The sequence below is a fragment of the Alnus glutinosa genome, chromosome 14 (genome assembly GCF_958979055.1).
Source record: "Alnus glutinosa chromosome 14, dhAlnGlut1.1, whole genome shotgun sequence".
In the NCBI taxonomy this organism is placed as follows: domain Eukaryota; kingdom Viridiplantae; phylum Streptophyta; class Magnoliopsida; order Fagales; family Betulaceae; genus Alnus; species Alnus glutinosa.
Window position 1 is genome coordinate 4,589,785 of NC_084899.1, and position 15,197 is coordinate 4,604,981.

Below are 15,197 nucleotides of genomic sequence, written 5' to 3' on the forward strand. Positions count from 1 at the left end.
AGACAATCATTTATTCATTGATCTCCCGTTCGACTATATGAAAAAAGTTGGTAAAGTTAAGTCTTAATTTTTTTTTAAAAAAATTAATTTGTCAACATAGACACAAGTATCATGACTCCCATCTAACCAATCCTAATAAGTAGGCAGGCCTAAGGCATTTTTTTTTAAATAAAAAATGAAATAATAATAATAATAATAAGGCTTAAAAAAAGAAAAAGGAAAAAAAAAAAAGAGGTTAAATTGTTACTTTATAATCGTTTTAGAAGAAAATTATGAAAAGCTTATTACCTTATTACCAAAAAAAAAAAAAAAAAAAAAAAGAACAAAAAAGTATGAAAAGCTGGAAACCATCAACATCATGGTTCAGCTTTTAGCACTTATGGGCCACGTTTTTGGACCGGGCATAGCTGGAAGCCTGGATTATCTTTAGTCCATAGACGTGTCCGGTATCCTCCAAACGAACGTTTTGTTTATTTAACAAAACGACGCGTTTTATCAAAAGGAAAAAAATGCGTCTTCAACCTATCTTCTTCAACCTGTGGCAGCTGCTAGTGACTGGTTTTAGGTTATAAATCAGTGAAAAAATGGCAGAACGTAGTGTGGCTCATGAAACTCGTTCCTCTTGAAAAATATTTGCCTCTTATGAGTTTTTGAGTGTGGGCAATAAGGACTTTCCAAAAAAAAATTCCAAGAGTAGGGAAAATTTTTAGGAGGTGAGGGGGGGGCATTTGACCCCTCTCGACCCCCCTGCCTCCGCCCCTGCCCGTCGACATGTCCAAGTACAAGGAAGCTTTCTCCAGGCGAATGGCCATGGCCGGCCTCAAAACCCACCACCGAATCGGTCAGTCACTTTCTCTTTTCATGCTTGTTTGGTTCTTGTGAAAATGTAGGGGTAGATGGGAAAAAGATCGATTTTTTCACAATAGGCGCTATTTAGGAGGACAGGAAACAAACGAAACCCACTTGGGTGAGCTTTGCCTTATTCAACTACGGCACATGGTTTAGTTATGGTTTTAATTTTGACTCTTGGACTATAATTTGGCCTAGTTAGACATATGTATTAATTTTATTTTATTTTTTCAATCTTTGGCCCGAGTTTGGCTTGTTTAAAGAGAAAAAGGGTCTGTATCTTTTCTTAGTAAATTGCTGAATAAGTTCTTAGAGAATTAGAAAAAAGAAAACAATTTTTTTAATCCTAATTCGTTTCCCATCATTATTAGCATAGAAAGAAAAATCCATTTGACTGGCAGACTGAGATTTTTGTTAAATTTGTTTCGTTGGTGTTTAGCTTTGGGAGTATCTGGAGGCCCTGACAGTATGGCACTTTGTGTTTTAACTGCCAGTTGGAAAACCAGTGGCCTTAATGGTGCTGGAGAGAGTAGTGGTTTCATTGATGGGATTTTGGCAATAATTGTCGATCATGGGCTACGTGCCGAAAGCAAAGATGAGGCAAACATTGTGAGCAATCGGGTTTCTCAAATGGGTACATCTTGCACTGACTTCCTTTTGGCTCCCCCCTCCTCCCACTTTTTGGTTTAATAGCGTGTATTGAGTTTAGATAATCAATGGCAATAGATGGGCTGGGGCTTATACGAACTTTGTGTAGGAATCAGATGTGAGATTGCCCATTGTGATTGGCTAGATGGTAGGCCAAAACAGGGTCACTTGCAAGAAGCAGCTCGGGACATGAGGTAATTTTTTATTTATTTGTCCTGTTTGCAGATTTAGTTAGGCATCTAATACTTCTCTGGGTTTTATTTTATCTTTTAACTTGAATAGAAAAGATTCAAACTATGATATAATTTGATGAAGAGCAGTTGCTTGATTTGCAAATTTGGAAATTGGGTTGAATTTCAGGTATCAAACTTTTCAAAAAGTTTGTGATCAACATCAGATTGGTGTTCTGCTTATTGCACATCATGCAGATGACCAGGTTCAACCAACAATAGTCTCTCTCTCTCTCTCTCTCTCTCTCTCTCTCTCTCTCTCTCTCATGCATGTTGTTGTGTGTATGTGAGCGCGCACAGGAACATGGCATATGCGTTGGTCCATCTTACATGTTCAAGTTTATGGTTCTTAAAAGTGTTCTCAGTCCACTAGCAGGCATAGACAGTTTTGTTCCTTATTCCTAAATTCAAAATTGAAAGAAATAATCTGTTTATGTTCTTGTTTTTATGGTGCTTTGCCTTCATCTATGTTGATTTTAACTTCGAAGGCTTGTTACAAATGCTAGTCATATTGTGATGCTGAGACAAAATGCTGGCTGAGTTATTCATTCTTAGACTATCTCGCAATAGTGGTGTGCTTGGACTTGCTGGCATGCCTTTCACTTCTCAAATTTTCTCTACGCATTCATATTCTTTTGGTGAAGTCTCAAATAATCATGGTATTCTTCTTGTGCGACCACTCTTGATTTTTTCAAAAGAAGATATGTACAAGGTTAGTAGTGTAGAAAGTAGAACTGTAGAAGACGTACATTGTCAGTTCAATCTTATTTCTTGAGTTTGTCACAGAAATTTTGTTGAATCATCATTAATTTATCTTTTGCAGATATGTCTTTGGGGTAATCAGGAATGCGTGGAAGACCCAACAAATCAAATTCTTTTATTTGCTCGTAATAGAATTCGAATGTCATTAAGGGATTTGTCATCATGTGAGTTGACTGAAATGATAGCTCTCATGGTGTAGTTTAAATCTTTAAACTTTCTACCATAAAATGTGGAATTTTTCTTCTTATTTTGTTTGTTTCAACTTCTTTTTCTTTTCTGGCAAAAAAATAACATTATCTGTTCTTTGCATGGTTTGGTAAATCCATTGAGGTTCTGTATGTAATACCTTCTTAGTTAGAGGGTGCTAGCATGACTTTTCTTAATTGCAAACACGAGCTTGACATGTGCAAATAACTTGTTGCTTACTTTTCAGGCATATTCAAGTCTGAGCTACAAGCAGTTATCTCTGCCTGTCGAAGAACACACTCATATATTGACCTAGTTTGTAGTAAATTGATAAACCTGGCAGTGATCATTATAAATGTAAGCAGATTTTTGACTGTTTGTATTTTGATATCTATATAATAGACTAATTTTTGCATTTGAGTTTAGTAGATCAATACAAAGTTCTTTAATTCGTTAATACTACCCATATTTCTGCCTGCAGCATGGATATGGTGTTATTGATTTGCGGATTCTTAATCCATCAAAAGTGGAGGACATATGCCTGTCAAGGTTTCTTGCGTTGGTTTTGCAGGTACCGCAACCCGTAGCATGTTTATTGTCTGACATCTTCATTTTTTTCTTAAGAACTCTTCTAATTTGAATTACACACGTCACTGCTCTTGTTAAAACAATATTCATTTGAATCTTTCAGTTCATCTCGCAAAGGTATAGGCCAGTTAGAGGAAGTGCTTCGAAATTGCTGTTGGACTACATTCGTACTTTCCCATGCAAGGTATATCTACTTTCACATGTATGTGGTTCGTAGCTCTTCGTGAAATCATCTATTGGTCTCGCTCGTTGTTCTATATTCCAAATGCATATGAAGTTTGGCGTGCAAATTAGACACAAACGTGCCTGGCCGTATATTTGATAACCTTCTCAAGATTACACAAAATGTCTATATTGCATGCATTAACATTTCAGTTATAAAATCATGTACAAGTTGTTATACATTATCAAATCTTTTACATTTGATAATTGTCTGTTTTAAGGATGCAATTTGCAGTTTTTGAGAATTGAAGTTTGAAACTCCTTACTTCTAATGTTCTGACTTTGCTTTTGAGGTCACATTTCTCATACTAAGCCTTCTACCTTATTTTCTAATTTTAGATTTGTTTATTGAAAAAGTTGATAAAGAGGCATTATTACCTTTAAGCTTTCATCAGCTAACAGAAAGGAGCAATTAACCCCCCCCCCCCCAAAAAAAAAGAGGCTGCCATCTGTAAGGTAAGTGTGAAAGTTATTAAACATTTATTAGGAGAAGGAATTTTCCATTGGTTATTTTGACTTTACTAAATAAAACTAGGTCCATGCTGTAAACTATTAGCTACAGCATTGAATGTTGCTGCGTTTCTACTGTCATGGTTTTAGTCCATTGAACTGAGCGTTTGATTTTTTATGCTTTCCTAAAACTAAGAGGTTGGCCACTGTGAATGTAACCTTGATGGCCTTTCCGATGGAAGAGGAAGATGTCACAATTCTTGATCTCTGGCTTCAGAATCCAAAATGTATCGAATTGTTTTCTTTTCTTTTTCTTTTTTAATCTTCACTAACGTGTGTCTGTGTGTTTGCTTGTGACCTCGCTTTCCATTAAGCGTAAAGTGGTAGACTGGCAATTCAGCTTTTATTTAAGCATATGACCTGTATCCAAATCATTTTTAATCTTTATTGATTCTTTTTTGCCTCTCAGAACTCCCTTCCAGCAGCTGGTTGATACCTTTGTCCAGCTCCAGGATCTAAAGGAACCAAAACCCTGGATTGCTGTTCTGTTGATGGTCCTTTGCCTTCAAAAACACAACCATTCCATGCATGCACTTATGGAGAACAGAAACACTGTGCTCCGTGTGAGTTAGAGCAAGTAATAGCGGATGGAAAGTTTTGTTCACATGCTCAGTGAGTCGACCTATAGAAGTATTCTCTCATTGCAGGGGGAAGAAACCAAACGCTTCAAGTGCAAAACTGAACTCTCATCTGATTCTAAGTCAAATCATGAGTTCAAATCGGCCAATACATTGCAGAGTGAACCACTTCAACTAGGGTATGCATGTTACTTCATGAGCAGATACTAAGTCACATTGAAATTGAATGAGGGAATTGATGGCAATGCATTTTCTGAGAAAGTTAATTATGACTTGGATTTGGGAGGGGAAAGCTGGCAGTGTCATTGCAGGTCTTGTGTAGTTGGTCCCCACGTGGTAGCTGAGGTGCGACATATGGCTGAATCTGATTGGCTGTATCTTGCCAAGTTGTCGAATTGTGTGATTACTTTGGATAAATTTCAACAGCAAGGAGTTCTCTCAACTGATAGAGTGGAGCAAATACCAGAGAAGATAAGTCAATGTTTAGAGTATGCAAGGTTATCAGCGCGAAGAGCTCTCTTCTCAATGAAGTCTATTCCAGTTGCTGCAACTGCAAGAGGAGGCCTACCTGTCCTAGTCAATCCTCAAGGACTGTTACTAAGCATCCCAGTAAGTGGACCCTTTTCAATTTTCTAAAAGAGACGAATCTATCCACAAATTATGTTCCTTCTCATTTTCTTCCCTTTTTAAATCTCAAAACCAAAACTTTATTCTGATTTCTTGTGAATTATTGAACCTCTTCTCATTAGACTCTATTTTATCCAAACCTAATTATTAAATTGTAAGGGATATTAGGTTAGGGGATATTAGGTTAAGGGATATTAGGTTAGGCCCTTGGGCTGAAGTTGTTAGGAACTTAGGGTTGTTAGAATCAGTTCTGGACTAGTGGATTGGGTTTGTTAGTGGTTGAGAATGCAAGCCACTATATAACCCAATCTCATGAGTTCTTTTCAGTTTAGTCATGATCATTGTTGTAAACAGTTTCTTGAGTTTAAGCTTTCTCTAATAAAGCATGGAGGTCCTGGAACCCTCGAAGGTCCAGCTTGCATTCTTCTTCTTCCACCTCTATTCCCTTCCATAATTCTATCTTTTCTCTACATTTAGCAATACGAAATATATACAGAAAATATAAATACATTACAAGTGGTATCAGTGAGTCTACGATCCTCTAAATGGCGGATGGAACAAGAGTTTCACAATTGGCAGAATCGGTGAAGGCAAATCAGGAGCAGCTGAAGCAGATTCAGCGCCAATTTCAGGATTTGCATGAGGCTACTTTGGAGTTGCGGAAGGAGGTTCAGAGTTCTCAGTCTCAGTTGGAGTCACGATTGGAAGCTCGGTTTGCAGAGGATTTACAGTTGCAGTTCAGAGCATTTACAGAGGAAATCAAAAAATTGGTACAATTCGACATTCCTATTACTAATGAAAATGAAGTTAGTATGGATATTATGGAGCCTGAATGTTCAGGTGGTGGGGGTAGGAATCCCCAACCTCGCCAAATGAGGGTAGACATTCCCAGTTTTGATGGTGAAAATCCATCCAATTGGGTATCTAAGGCTATTCAATACTTGGATTACTATCAAATTCCTGATAATCGAAAAATCAAAGTAGTTTCTTTTTATATGGAAGGGGTTCCTTTAATATGGTTCCAAAATGGGGAGGATAGTGGGCTGTTTCCCGATTGGGATGCTTTTGTGAGGGAATTGCACACCAGATTTGGTCCATCAACAATTGAAAAGTTGGAAAGAGTTTCTGGTGAGGAAATTCAAGAAGCACGAAATGAGTCGATCAAGAACGAAGATGTGGCATCCGGTACTACAGTGGAATCTATTGAAACAGAAATTCAAGAACAAGAAGACCAGAGTCTATTTGAAGAAGACAAGCAGAGGAAGCAGGGCGACCAGCAACATCAAGAAATCAAGAAAGACGACTTGTTGGAGCAAGGGTTCGGAAAATTTTTTCCAGACAGGGAGGAGCAGAATTGTGATGCTGAGAATGTGTTTGTTAAACAATTACGAAGAAATAGGGATGGTATCTTCTTTCTTTGGTGTGGCAGATGGAATTTTGATCCAGGAATCGAGAAGCGTTTACCGACATCAATCCCTCCTTCAAACCAGCCATTGAAGATACGGAAGAATGACCTGGTTTGTAGGTTGAGTGGAAATGGGCCGGGTTCGAAAGGAGAGACAAATTCGATGGGTTTTGGTGACGTTGGGCTAGGTGTAATTTTGGTTAAGGGAAAGAAGAGTATGAGAATTGACTTCCATTTTGGTTTGACATATACAGGAGAGGGCGAAGAGGGCAACGGGTTTCTGAGTTTGCTGTTTGGGAAGAGATTTGCAAAGGAAGGAATCTGTGGTGATGTTCGAAAGAATGTTGTGGTTTTTAAGCATCGCTGGCGTTGGAAGATTACGGATAGAATAAGCCCAAAAGCTGTCGTAGTGTGTTCAACCCGTGTAGAGAAGTACTGAGTTTAAAAGTCAAAAGATATGGAAAATTTTGAAGGTAATATTGTCTGATCCAGTTCATTTCCAGTAAACTTCGTAGAGGCTGATTGATAGAAGGATTACCATGATACAATAGAGAATTCCAGAGGAATAGTGCAGACAATACACGTGGGCAGCTAGAAGACATTAGAGAATTTTGGAAGGCTTGCGTTTATTTGCTTTTTGTTCTCTGCATTTCAGAATTTTAGAAATTTTTTTTTTGAATGGGTTTTTCTTGTAAAACTACACCTTGTGGGCAAGGTGTTTTGAAGGGGTGAGGAATGTAAGGGATATTAGGTTAGGGGATATTAGGTTAAGGGATATTAGGTTAGGCCCTTGGGCTGAAGTTGTTAGGAACTTAGGGTTGTTAGAATCAGTTCTGGACTAGTGGATTGGGTTTGTTAGTGGTTGAGAATGCAAGCCACTATATAACCCAATCTCATGAGTTCTTTTCAGTTTAGTCATGATCATTGTTGTAAACAGTTTCTTGAGTTTAAGCTTTATCTAATAAAGCATGGAGGTCCTGGAACCCTCGAAGGTCCAGCTTGCATTCTTCTTCTTCCACCTCTATTCCCTTCCATAATTCTATCTTTTCTCTACATTTAGCAATACGAAATATATACAGAAAATATAAATACATTACATAAATCAATTAGACTTATTGGTCTTTGCCCCCCTTCACTAAATTTCTGAAAATCTTGTGGTTCCCGTTTTAGCAGTAGAGACTCCACTCTGTATATCTTAAAAAAGTATATTAAGATGATAAAAAGACAGCCTCTCTAACTTTATTTCCTTTCATAAAATCTTGTTTGTATTCAGCAGTTGCGTCGTCTAAGACCTGACAATCCTATATTATTTTCCTTTCAGAGCGTTGCTTCAACAGTTGCCCGAGGCAAGCAAATGGGCTGGGTTCAAGCAAAACCCTTTGAAGAGAGTTAACTAAGCCTTATTTATGCGCCATCAAAATAAACACACGAAGACATAAAGACATCATTGTTTTTATCATTTTCTCCCAAGGCAATCAAATGGGCTGGGTTCAAACTATTATAAAATAAGGCTTAAACGACGCGGTACTAAAACTGCAAGGTTAAAAACCTTGAAAAACGAAAGCCTAAAAGGTGTTTAGCCTGTTTTGCTTCACAAAACAACCTCGACAGCTCTCCAGACCCAATGTGACACAGGAGGTATTTGATTCTCTGCCTAATCGTCGTTTTTTGGTACTATTTCAGTATTTCTTCCTTTTAATAAAATTCAAGAGTCTATTAACCGTCGCACTCAACAATTTCTTCACAAACGCGATTGCTTCAAATTTGTCCCCTTTTTCCAGATTAAGAACCTTCTTTTTTTTTTTTTTTTTTTTTGGAATGAAACTTTAGCATGAATACCAATTCCAGAATCATAGGCAACTGGAAAGCCATAATTATCAATCAACCTTCCAGCTGGGTGTCAATCGTCGAACCAAAGTGAAATAGCATTATCTTTCCCTACTTTAAAGATTTTCCCTCTAGAAAAACCCAACTCAAATCAAACCTTTCGGCATGTCATTCTGTGTTTTTAATTGAGTTATTCTCGTTGTACTTCTTATTGATGTAATATTAGTGGCAGTCCATACGCGTCATTCTATATATGTTTTCAATTGAGCTCTGCAGAAATCCAGACAATCGTTGCAACAACATGTCATTACAGAAAGCTACTGACAAACAACAGCCTTACAAAAGACTCCATACTTCCGTCAGGTATAATTTATCATTTTCCAAAGAGATGTATAGGCTACGGTTATGACAATAAGTTGGCATTAGATAGACTGTTTGGGAAGTTGATCCAACAACACGTATTAACTGCAATTATATTTCATCTATAGGCTGAAGGGTACGTTTTCTCCGGCTAATTATTTGTCCGTCCTTAAAATTTTTCAACTTTAATATTTTGTAGCAATATTTTCTTTTAGAAAATTAAAATTCTTTGCATTGTAATGTGTTGTGTGATGTCTTTATTTGGAAAATGCAAATTGGATCTCCTATTTTTTCATAATTTGAGTACAATAATTTTTTTTTTCTTCTTTTTCATAACGTCCTTTCAAAGTTAAATTTGTAGAGTACTCCCATCAGTTTCCCAACCATTTTTTCTATATTTAGAAAACGAAACCACTTTTTGTTTCCCTATAAAAAAACACCTCACAATAGATTCCTTAAATTTTTTCTATATCAATTAAATACTATTTCTTTATCTTATTTTATTATTTTTTCTCTTTCTTATTTTATTTCTTTTTTCTTTTTCTCTCTCTTCCTCTCTCTCGTCTTTTCTCCAGAAACTTCCTCTCTCTCTCTCTCTCTCTCTCTCAAAACCAACTTAGAAATCTCTTCTGAAAATTCTAGGAATGCGATTTTGCGGAAATTCTAGCTCCGATCTCTAAGGTAGGGCTCGAATCGTGGATTGAAGCAATGGATGTGGATTCGTCGTTGATGGTGTCGGAGACCAATCACAATTCGGGGTGCAGAACCACAATACAGCGTCGTCTCCGGTGGATCTCCGTTTGGTCTTCGCCGGCGAAACAATGGCTGAATTTCCGGTGGGTTGACGGAAGAGACACGAAACAGGGGCCGAATTTCGATGGGTTGACGGAGAGCCGATTTTCCGACAAGACTACAAGATCTAATGAATCTGTAATCTGATTGCTTTGTTTGGGAGACATGGATTTGGTTTTTTTTTTTTTTTTTTTTTTTTCAAACTTATAAAGACATTTTTGTCTTATTGAAAAAAACTTATTGTTATTTTTGTCTTTTTGTTGGTCTTAGAGGGGACATTGACATGTTTTGGTAAATTAATATGGGACATTGACACAACTGGTGATTTGAGGGAGATATTGACAATTGAGTATAATTTGAAAGGAATATATTTATTTTTCCTATAAAAAAAAAAAAAAAAAAAAAGAACTTTTAAAGCCCCGATTACGAAAAAAAAGTTAGTCAATGCTTTTTAATTAAGGCTCCAATTATGATAAAAATAATAATTACAAATAATGGAATTATGAGATATTGTGAATTTAGGGAGTGATTTTGGTAATTTGCTAAAGAGATTGTTCAAAGAACAAGATTTGTGTTTTTTAAGATTTGTATTCTTGGCTCCTGATGATTGATTTTTCTATGCGGGAGTTCTAAAGTCTCCCCTAGGTGGAGAGATAAATGTAGTTTTTTTTTTTTTCACAAAGTTGTTCAGTTCCTGAGCATTTATTTGTTTATTTATTTTTATTTTTTTAATATGGGAGTTGTAGAGTCTTCCAAAAGGATGATAAATCACTTCTTTTATTTTATTTATGGCAAAATCATGTTTCTTTGACTGTTGGCTTTTTTTTTTTATGGGAGTTAAAGAGTCTCCCAAATCAATTTGTACAAAAATTGGGCCATTTTTAGTTTTTTATTTTATTTTTTTGTCTATAACATTACAAATATTGGAGCCTTCTTTCTATAGGGGGGCTTAAGCAACCATCTAACTCGCCTAAGGGAAGAACTTGCCTTGTTATTCATGAGTTTTGCCATCTTTGACCATCATGACAAACATCTTTTGCACACTCGTCCTACTGTGCACATATACAAACACACGTAGCAGGTGGACTACGATTCCTAGAGGCACAGACATTCCAGCTCTAAATGATCTTTTGGCTCCCATTCGGGATCTAGTCGATTTGCATCCAAATATAATTCGGTTTGTAAAACGTTGGCAAATTCAAAATTTATCCGAATGCCCGAAATTTTATAAAATTATTGCCTTTTTATTTATTTATTTTTATTCTTTCATGTTTGCAAAATGCGGCAATTTGTATTAGTTGAGGTTGTTTTTAATTTTGAAAATTGAATACTTAATTTTTCCGCGTTTTTTAATTGGGTCCATCTCTCTCTCTCTCTCTCTCTCTCAAATTCAAAATCACCTTATCTGAGAAGTCCATTACTTCCTAATTAGCTTTCCTCAGTACATCCAATCACAAATCCATAAAATCAACCAAGAGTCTTACAAACTAATAGACATGGAAGTGAAACCGGCCAGAAAAAAACACCATCCAAATCACATGATTAATGTTAGTTACAAGTCAATGAAATTGCTATCTATTTACTCTTAAAAAAAAGTACCAAAAACAACCGTATTTTTGAAGAGTGGATGGCGCAAGGTGACTAGTCAATGGCATAGAAGTGAAGCAACAGCAATGAGTAGTCGACTGGCTAGCAATATGCCTGAATTACCACATCCTGTTATGCATCCTCGTCCCCACACTCACCCTGATCCTTGTCATCATCATGATTGTCAAAATTATGAGAACAACAACCATCTACATTTACATAATATATTGTGAAGTCCATCTACAAATATATTTGTGTTATGTTGTGATTTTGTAAAAGACAGTGAGTTACAATAATAATAAAGCATGATGATATATGAAGGCACATTAACATCAGTCGTCCTATAGATCAGAGCATAAAACATGATAACAACACACCTCAAGACTACTATAGTCATTTAAATTCTATTGCCATATTATTTCATTCCACATGATACTGTGTAACCCCGGGACGAAGCTAGGTTTTACAATTTAGGAGGGCCAAATTGAAAAATAAAATAAAATTGAGGGACCAAAACTAAAATAAATAAATAAATAAAAATTATGGGCAAAATTTTAATTCTTTTTTTTTTGGAAACCTTGGGGCTTGGGCGGAGAGCCAGGCCCCTCAAAGCCTCTATGTAACCCGTTGTTATATTAACTTACTCTATGAATCTTCTAAACATATCAATTATCAAAGCCAATTATACTCATTTAAACAAATTTCGTAAGGCAGAAGACCAAAAGAACACTATCTAACACTGAGAATACTAAAAAAAGATGAATCCACAGACATAGGGACATAGCCATGTAATGTGTCATGAGATTTATGAATCAATGATCAATCCTCCAACAGTCCAATATGCATAAAATATTAAAAGCAACAAACTCGTCATTCAAAGTCAAAAGCAAGGATTTACGGTGCAATATAAAATACACAATTCACAAAACAACTAAAGATGAAAACATTGCCATTGAAAGACACACACAGCCACAGGACACGCTGTCTGTCACAAGACCACACACCGACCCACAACATGCAATATCAGTAGAGGTAGGGATCAATTGGTAACTTACACTGGTCGAAAAAAGTGTGACCCCCCTTAGAGATCGATTCCTTTCACAGCCTGTTAGAAGTAGGGATTCATGGTTATAACCACAAAACTTTAATAACTAGCCTAAGGGAAGTAAAACTAGATTTCTAACTAACAAAAACAAAACATAGTTACCTTATAGTTAAATCGAACTTTCCCATCATCTTTTATACCTTCACACTTCAAATATTCAATTACTAAATCATTATTTTGTTGAGACAACTGCATACATTACAAGAAAACCTTCATATTAGATAACAATGAAAATAATAATAATATAATCCAAACAAAAATTATAAATCAGAATCTCTTTTTTGAGAATCAATATGCTAAACAAAAAAGGTGAAAATTACCTGTTTTCGTTCTATGATGTACAGATCTGGTTTCTTCTCAACAATCATGCCTTCTTTTATCAATTCCGTTAACGTCCCTAAAAATCACTCAAACAGTATTAGAAAGAAATAAAGAAAATATTTTATTTCATAAGAGAATCTTGAATTTCATCTCTATTTTATAATTTGATTCAATTACCTTCGATGTCCACCTGCAAACCAAAAAGTATAACGCGATATTAACTCATGAAACAAGCCTATCTTTAAATACAAAAGAAAATAACTGAGAATTGTAAAAAAGAAGCTCATTCAAAAAAGATATATTCAACTTTACCACACGTTTGCAATTGATTTCATTCAGAATATCAATGAGTTTAAAGTCGTCAATTGCTCGTTGATGAAGCCATCCTATTACGGTGCTCCTCATATCCTAAATCATAACAAATATTCAAAATTGCACCACAAGATTAGTTTTGTCTTATATTATAATGCAAACGAATTCAAAATTGAATTTAAAACTATTGCAAAGAAATTGAAGAGAATGAGTTACGATAGCATTTTACCTTCCCTCTATAGATTTTAGGGGGGCCAAAATTGAGTCTTCGAATGCATAGTCCCGGAGCATGATGGCTAAGAACCTACAAAGGTAAGAACATAAACAATGATTAGGTGTATTCAACACGTAACAAATTCTCCCAAGTTTTTATCTTGCGTATAAATTTTTCCTTATAAGTTATTCATCTCACCCGTAATGTCACAAGAAGATTTCCAAATCTTACTGCACCCAAATTAAAATAAAAATGCTTCGGATTGGACCATAAGGTCAATTCTTCTGAAGAACACGATTCAAACAAATCATTTGGTACTAACTGCAAGAAATAACGTTACCAAAAATTAATATTTATAATGTCAAATGATATGCATTGGAAATGTTTAGTATTTTTAAGAAAACAACTACCACTATATCCTAAATGCATAACACGATTTGTATTTGGGGCCTATTTATAGAGATGCAATTTCATGAAGCTAAAAAAAAAACACACACACACACATTAACTCTACATATACCTTGATCTCAGTATCGAACTGAAAATACATTTGGAGTCTTCGCTGAATAAATTAAACACTTATGTTAAACAAGTGCTAAAAACAATAATGTGTAGTGATCGTATTGATTTCAAAAATAATTTCTTAAGCTTACCGAGACTGGAAGAGCTTTCAGATACTCAAGAACATCAATGAACCTATGCATCAATTCATCTTCAGGAATAGGACAATTGGGGTCGGCATGGGCATAGGTTATTTTCACTGCACCAAGACAAAATTAAGAATTCAATTAAATTTATCTCTTTTACTAATTAAAAAAGAAAGATTATGGTCAAACTTACTCAAATATCGCTCCGCTAATCGCAACCCGTTTGTCGTCGTAGAAATCTCGAAAATGATTTCCTTTAGCACGCTCTCCTTGTTCATTCCTGTAAAAAAAATATAAATAAATAATAATAATAATAATAATAAATTATACTCAGTTATCTCATATCAAAATAATAAAAATGCAAAATAGTATTGAATTAATTTATTTGAAAAAAAGTAAATAAATTGTATACCCATATTAATCAAATGCAATAGCTTTTGCGCCAGTCCATCTTGCTCCCACAATATATACTTGTTCCGTTTTTGTGAAGTATGAAATGTTCTAGACAAGTATGCTCTGAAGTGCCCAAACATTTCAGCCCAAGTTCTTCGACATAACTCAGAATCCAAATCTGTCTCATCAATATCAGTTTGTTCCCTTTTTGCCCTTTCAATCAGAGAATCGACCAACACATTGGACTGCCGAGCATCCCATTTGACTTGATTTTGCATTTTATAATGGATAATAATATGCTTGCATTTCCAAATAATATCATCTAATTCTTCATTTGGATATGACAGATTCTGGTTAAGCTTATCAAACACTATACGGTTATCAATCTGAACCGTAACGGGCAGCAATCCTTTAATCTGCAATTGGACTAAAGCCCAATATAGTGCTTTTGCCTCGGCTAGTGCAGGATTGTGATTTTTTTCTTTAGTTCTAACAATTTTTGCCCCCCGCAAAATATGTACGCCCCGATAATCAAATAGTGCATATGCCAAGAAAAGGTAATTTCTGGATTTACCCGCGTCTGTGTTAAGTTTATAAAATATTTGTTGCCTTGATGGAGGTGACCACCTTGTAAATCTGACTCTAGATGTTCGACCTGAAAAAAGGTGAAGAATAAATTCATAAAAAGAAGATATCTAATCATGAGGAAAGAGGTAAAACGAAATAGTAGAAATATATAGGTGTGCATTAGTCTAAAAAAAAAAGAAGAAACAGCACACCGTAGCTTTATGATATTTGTAGTCAGTTGCTTGAAACGAAGACACAAATCAAACAAAAACATTGAGAAAGCCAACAAAACCAAGTAGGAAACAGCGAATCAATACACGTCCTAGGGATTTGGAGGAGGAAGGTCAGGGTGGCTATGGCGATTGAGACAAAGGATAGAGCCTCCAGGTCTAAAACTCTGTTATTTGGTTCTAAATATAAATTATGGCTTCCTCATTCTCCTGCTCTGTTTATGTAACACACCTATT

The 15,197-nt window shown here is 35.7% G+C and overlaps 1 pseudogene; it reads left to right on the forward strand.

The window, feature by feature from the left end:
* The first annotated feature begins 765 nt into the window (after window positions 1-765).
* LOC133857551 (uncharacterized) overlaps window positions 766-15,197 on the forward strand; it is a 41,231-nt pseudogene continuing 26,799 nt past the window's right edge.